Source organism: Gavialis gangeticus, unplaced genomic scaffold (genome assembly GCF_001723915.1).
Source record: "Gavialis gangeticus isolate Ggan-Ray unplaced genomic scaffold, GavGan_comp1, whole genome shotgun sequence".
In the NCBI taxonomy this organism is placed as follows: Eukaryota; Metazoa; Chordata; order Crocodylia; family Gavialidae; genus Gavialis; species Gavialis gangeticus.
This window is the reverse complement of record NW_017729014.1, coordinates 10,440,294-10,446,846: the sequence shown is the minus strand read 5'-3', so window position 1 is coordinate 10,446,846 and position 6,553 is coordinate 10,440,294.

Here is a 6,553-nt window from a genome sequence, read left to right as displayed (position 1 = left end):
TTTTTTTTTTTTTTTTTTTTAAAGGATATATTTTGTAAAACAGAGAAAAAGCCCAAACAGACGCTGCTTTTTCCCAGAAGGTTTTTCACTCCAGATGGACTTTATTTTCTAATGGGTTTGGCTCGGACCTCCTATTTATTTCAGCGGATGGATGAATCATGTGGGTGCCCAGAGAAGTGCCTGGGCTGGCAACAGCAGAGAGAGGAGGAGGAGGAGTCCCTCTCCTCTCAGTCTGCTTGGTTTGTTAAGGAGCTGAGCATCTGGAGCCCTGGAAGGTAAATGCAGCCCTCGGGAGGTTGCTGGCTGGGCCCTTTCCCCAGCACTGCTCCCCTGGCTGGCTTGCTGATGGGGGCAGGGATGGGGTCAAGCTCTCAGGGCAACAGGCTCTCCCTGAGCAGGAGCCAATGCATCACATCCACTGTGAGCCTTCAACATGGGACTCCAGCGAGGTGTATGGGTGAACCGTGCCTCCTGGGCCAGACCATGGCTGGTGCAGGCCAGCTGGTGTCATTTCTGCTTCCCCATGCTGCACTACTTAAGGGGCTAGGGGGAGGAGGTGGCTTCAGGAGCGCTTGGGGTGGGTCCAGACAGGTCAAGGGTCAGCAATGCCAGAAGAAACTCTGGCTGCCACAGGCCTGACCCTTTCCACAGGGATCTGAGCTATGCAGTAGCCGGGGCGAGAATTCAGGTGTGGCCCTTTGGGGCACTGGTTTGGGTCGGTGCCACTGGACAAAGCTGCGGGGTGTCATCTCTGCAGTCCCAGCACAGGGCAGTTGGAGGCTGCTGGGTGCGACTGCAGTGTGGCACTCCCTGGGGTCACAGCCGTGTCTGTCTACCCCCTACCCCATCTCTGTCATGCCACATGTAGGCAGGGTCCATCTTGCCCAGGGAGCTGCTCTTCATGGGCCTCTCCAGGGCTGGCAGCTGTGGAAAGCATCTCCCCTCATCTCCAAGTCTCCTTCTCAGCAGGGGATGCTGTGACATGCCCACCCTCCCGCAGCAGCAATAGGGGAAGAGCCATTAGTCAGTCACAGCAGTGAGCTTTTACCCTGGGAGTGAGCTGGCCATTGGGGGCATCATGACTCGCTCAGCCAGGGGTGAGTGTGGATGATGATGGGGCTGCTCTCCTGCCACTGCTTGCTCAGAGCAGATGTTTCCTATTAAAGGAAAATTTTAAATTGCAGCTAAGCGCCATTAGCAGGGACATTTTAGGCATCGCTGGCTCCATCATATTCTTAAAGTGGAAATAACAGAGTGTGTGCATTGTTATGTGGCAGCCTGGGCTGTGGCATGGTGGGGAGCTCAGGCCCATGGGCATCTGCAGGAAACGGATTCCCTGGCCCTGGGCACGGATCCCACACTGCTCTCCTGCCCATCCAGGGCCTGGCTGCTACCCTCAGCTGTGGTGAGTAGTGAGGGAGGAGCCAGAGGGGGTAGGGAGTGAAGCTGCCTGAGGACTGGTGGTGGAGCCAGGCCTTGGGGAAGGGCAAGGAGCAGTAGGGCAAAGGGAAGCCACAGCTGCAGGGAGTTAAGGTGCCTCCTGCCTTAGCACAGACAGGGGCTTGTGTGCGTGCGTGCATGCGTGCCAGCACTGGACCTCAGCTGGGAGGACTCCTGCCTGAGCTTGGCATATGCCTGAACCTAACTTCAGGAGCACGGGGCTCTGTTAAGGAGGTGGTGGCAGGTGCAGTTCAGCCCATACTGGGAGGGCAGCTGCTGTCTATTAGCACAGGGTGGAAACCCCATCAGCAGCCCAGGGCTTGAGCTCCTGGGTTTGGGGGAGCTTTCCATGTCCAAGCACAGAGAGGGCTGTTTGGAGATCACAGGCATGTGTGGTCACCGCTGAAGGGGTGTCCAGAAGCAGATGTGTTGGAGCAGGGACTAGTCCACTCCCAGGTATAACCCGTAGAGTAGTCATTAGACCCGCTCCAGCACAGCAGACCAATTGTGACTGTCTGACCCAGAAAACTCAGCCAAGTGGTGGTAAGAGGCCAGCCTATTAGTGCCTAGTTAAGTGGCTGGCTGGGAGGAGTGCAGGGCTGATGCTTCGGGCTCAGAACAAGGCAGCATGGTCTTTTCTTGTGAGACATTCTCGTTTTGTGCTGCGGCCTCGGCAGCCCGCGGCTGGGGGGCCTGTTGCTCTGCCTTCCCCTGAGAGCTGCTTGCATTACTTTGAGGGCCCAAGTGAAATCACCGCTTTGCGGGGCTAGTTGCTCTAGAGTAGTGGTTCTCAACCATGTTGGACTCAAGCCACCCAGGCTCATGACACCCTTAAAAAATGGCAGCTTAGTTTTCACTTGTTTTTTGACTAGAGAAAAATAATAGAGCAATTCCTCTGTTGCAAATAACTTGGAGAGGCAACAGCAGAGCAGAATGCTTTTAACACAGTGATTTCTGTTTGAAATCTCTGGGTTCGTCACTGATATGTCTTGGAGGGAGTACTGTGTCCAGTTTTACCCCTCTTCCCCTCCACTACAGAAAGCATGTGGGCAAATTGCGGTCCAGTGGAGGGCAACGAAAATGTTCAAGTGGCTGGGGCAGATAACTTATGGGGAGAGGTTGAGGGAACTTCAACATGGGCTGATTTAGGCTGCAGAAGAGAAGACTGAGGTGGGACTTAATAGCAGCTTTCAACCACGTGCAGGGAGGCTCCAAAGAGGATGGAGCTGGACTGTTCTCAGTGGGGGCAGATGACAGAACAAGGAGCAATGGGCTCAAGTTGCAGCAAGGGAAGTTTAGGTTGGATATTAGGAAAAACTTTCTCGCTAGGAGGTTGGTGAAGTGCTGGAACAAAGAGGTTGTGGGATCTCCATGCCTGAAGGCTTTTAAAACCTGGCTAGACAAAGCCTTGGCTGGGATGATCTAGTTGGGGACAGTGCTGCTCTGAGCAGGGGGCTGGACTAGATAACCTCTTGAGGTCCCTTCTAACCCTAACTTTCTATGATTGTATGTGTGCAAACACGCTTCATAACAGTGCTAACATTGTGTGGCACCCTCAACATCCTTAAAGAGATCGCAAGGTGCCCCAGGGTGCTGCAGCACCCTAGGGGAGAATCGCTGCTCTGGAGATGTGTTGTGGTAGAGTGGGTCCTGAGCTCTGGGGTTGAGGGGTTGGATGATCCCTGTCCCAGCAGCCTCACAGTCTAAACAGACTTAAGTGTAGGAGAAAGAGGGACTTGTCCCTAGTGACACAGAAGAACAGCGGCAGAGCCAGGGATAAAACTGACTCCTCAATGTCATCCAGTGGGCAGGGTCAGGCCATATCTCAGCATCTTTGTGGCAGCTGCAGGAGTTGTGAACCTTGTTCGGGGCCTGAAGGCCTCCAGAGAGGGTTTCCCCAGCAGGCAATGTGCTCTGTCCTGGTGGCACCTGGTGAGCAGCCAGGGAACACCTTCTTGGGAACAAACATGGGGAGAAGTTGCCACTTGCTGGAGCACGGCTAGGCGTGGGAGCACCCAAGTCAAGAGTGGAGCCATGGGACCTGCCCACTGGTAGGTGGGGGTCAGGAGGAAGGGCATCTCACTCCCTGACATGCTCTATGCACGCTCATTTTTCACGGCAGCATGGCCTACTCCCCCGGCTGGGCACAGGAGTCCTGTTATTTACTGCAGCCATCAATGTCCTCCTGGCTGGGGCGGCACTGATTGATTTGCAGCTGAGCAGGGCGAGCACTGTAGCACCTGCGATTCCTTTCTACATGGCTGCTCAGCAGGGAGGCAATAAATCCTGTGCTCACCTACTTCAGCCTGTGGCCAGCAGTGCTCCAGGCTAAGGCCCTTGCTCACAGTCCCCTCCTGCTTGGAGTAGTAAAGCAATTCTGTCTTCGTAGGATGGTGTAGGGAGAGATGGGAGTGGGAGCTGGATGACTCCGGACAGCACAGAGAGCTGGTTGTGGGAGGCAAGTGCCCAGGAGGAGCAAAGGAAGCTTTGAGAGGTGAAGGAGGGGCGTTGGCTTTGGGGAGGGGGAAACAGGTGGGTCCAGGGCCTGGGGTCACCAGAGCTGCAGGTGCCAGGAGAAGGGAGGCGGGAAGGGGTCCTCCTTACTCCCTGCCCCCTGTGCCATCCCCATGTGTTTTTTTGTAGGGCGTCTCCTGCCCCCACTGTTTGCAGTGCCCCTTGGTTTTGGAGACTTGTAAATAAAAGATTTTGACATTCACACTGGGGCCTCCCGTGGTTCCTCCTCCCTCGCGCTCAGGTCTGTGTTCACCCTGCATAGCACTGCTTACCCCCATGGGCTTGCAGGCCTTTGGACCAGCTGCAGCTCTCAGCAGAGCATGGCCTGTTTCTCCAACCCTTGCACATGCTGTCACCAGCAGCACAAGCTCCCTGGAGCAGACTCCAGTTTACCCACCCACGTGACATCCCCTTTGCACCGGTGCAAGTGGCTGTGGCAGGCACGTGGTGCGTCGGGACCGATGCTGGTTGCCCCAGTCTGTGCCTGTCTTTTACTCCTGAGGCTCCCTGCTGTTTGGGTGGATGGGGTTTCATTGTGGCAGGGGATGCTGGAGGGGAGAGATGGGCCCCTTCTCCATCCTCAACCGCTCTCTGGGACAATGAAGAACTCTCCTGGGGTTGCTGCAGGGAGCTCTTTGGCCATGCACTGTATTCCAGGGATCAGCAAGTGGGTGAGGGATGGGGATTGCATGGGGCAGACTGGCCAGCTGTTCTCCTTGATGTTCCAGCATGTACCTCCTCTTCAGAGGAGATCAACCACTGACTGCATCCCCTGGTCCCCAGGCACTTTGCAACTCTGTGCAGAGGGGCAGCACCCCGTGTGACAGGTGCACTCTCGGTTCTACAGATGGGGAGACTGAGGCACACGTGCTTCAAGTGACTTCAGCAAGGCCCTGTCCCCTGGCGATTGCTTCCTCAGGAAGGGGCAGGGAGTATTGGTCTGGGATGCTGGGGGTGCAAGGGATGTTGGTCTGCCCTGCTGCCTGCCTCGCACACGAGCCAGCCCCTCAGGCCAGGCAGTGCCAGAAGCCCCCAGAAGGCAGTCCCCAGAGGGGCGCTCTGCCTGGGAGGCTAGACTGGGGAGGGAGTCCAGCACCTTGTAATCCTGTCTGGGTTCTGCTTCAGCACGTGGCCGACTGTCCCTTGGGGATGGTGACTGCACCGGGGGGACAGCGAGTCTGGTGACCCTGCTGGCGTGTGTGTGGTTCCTTCGGGCCTGGCTGAGAGGAGCTGCTCGTCTTGGCCGAGCCTGGCCCCACGTGGGAGAAAGCTCCCCTTCCCCATGGTGTGCTGCAGCAGAGCCAATGCCCAACACTAGTGCTCATGGCGCTGGCAGCCTCTTGGCTGGGTCCATGGGACGGTGCCCCAGGCACGGCCTGTGGCAGGTGTCTGTTCCCACGGGGGTCCCTGCGGAAAGCCCCATTGCAGGGGTGCTGCGTGAATAAGGATGTGGCTCCTTTAAACAGGTAGAAGCCTCCTCCTGGAGGCAGTGGGCAGGGCCAGGCGCAGGTGTGGGGCTTGAGCTGGGTGCCCAGACCCGGGAAGGAGACGCTGTGGTGCATGGATGGAGCTGCCCTGCGTGTGCTGCAACCCCTGGCCTGCCCCGTGCTGGGGGCCCTGCTCCATGGTAGGTGCTATAAGCCATTGCTGCATGGGGGGGGTGTCTCTGAGTAGGGCAGGGTAGGAAGGGTCCTGCATTTGCTGCTTGTAGTAGGAAGCTATGTGATGCTGAGTGTCCTCTGCAGCTCGGAAATGCCTCCTGGAAGGGGGCTGAGGGCTGGCTTGGTGGCAAAGCCCTGTCCCACTGGCGCTTTGCTGTGTGGTTTGTGGGTGGAGAGGGAGCTGCTTCGTCTCAGCGGGGGATGAAGACTGGCAAGGAGCTGCGATTTTTTTTTTTTTCCTTCCTGTGTTGGTTGTGGTGGGCGGTGTGGGTGGAAAGCTGCTTGTGCAAGTGAGCGTGAGGTGCTGGTGCGGAGTCAGGTTGGCTCGATGCATGTACCCCTTCTGCCTTCTCCCATATGCCTGGAGCAGCTGTGGCACTGGGGCCCAGCTGGATTCGAGGCCAGGTGCCATGGAGCACAATTCCCCATGTGAGCGTGATGCACTGCGTGCGTGCACAGAGGTGACCTGTCCCTGCCTTTCTCCCACTACCAGGCAGCAGTCTCCCCCAGCAAGGTGCAGGGACTGATGAGGCCACTGCTCCATTAATCAGGGCTCCTGGGGCAGCTACTGAGCAGCACCTGGCAGCTCCTGAGGGTAGAGAGGTCTGAGGGGCAGGCAGGGGGCAGTGTGCATGGTAGTGGAGACTGAGGAGGGAGGGACCAGGGGTGCACTGCCCAGAGCTCGTAGTCCTGTTGAACAGGTGGGGAAACTGAGGCACACTCAACTGAGTTCGCACAGTGGCAGAACAGGGAACAGGACCTGCTGAGCTGCACCGACCCAGAGCTGGAGGGGAGCAGTGACCAGGCTGCGGCTCCTGAGGAAAAGGCAGTGGGAGCCGGGCTGGAGTGACCGCTTGCAGGGAAGGCTTTGGCACAGGCGCAGCGCCGCGCTGGGGCTGCCCGTGTGCTCCAGCTCCATGAAATAAGTTCAGTGGCAG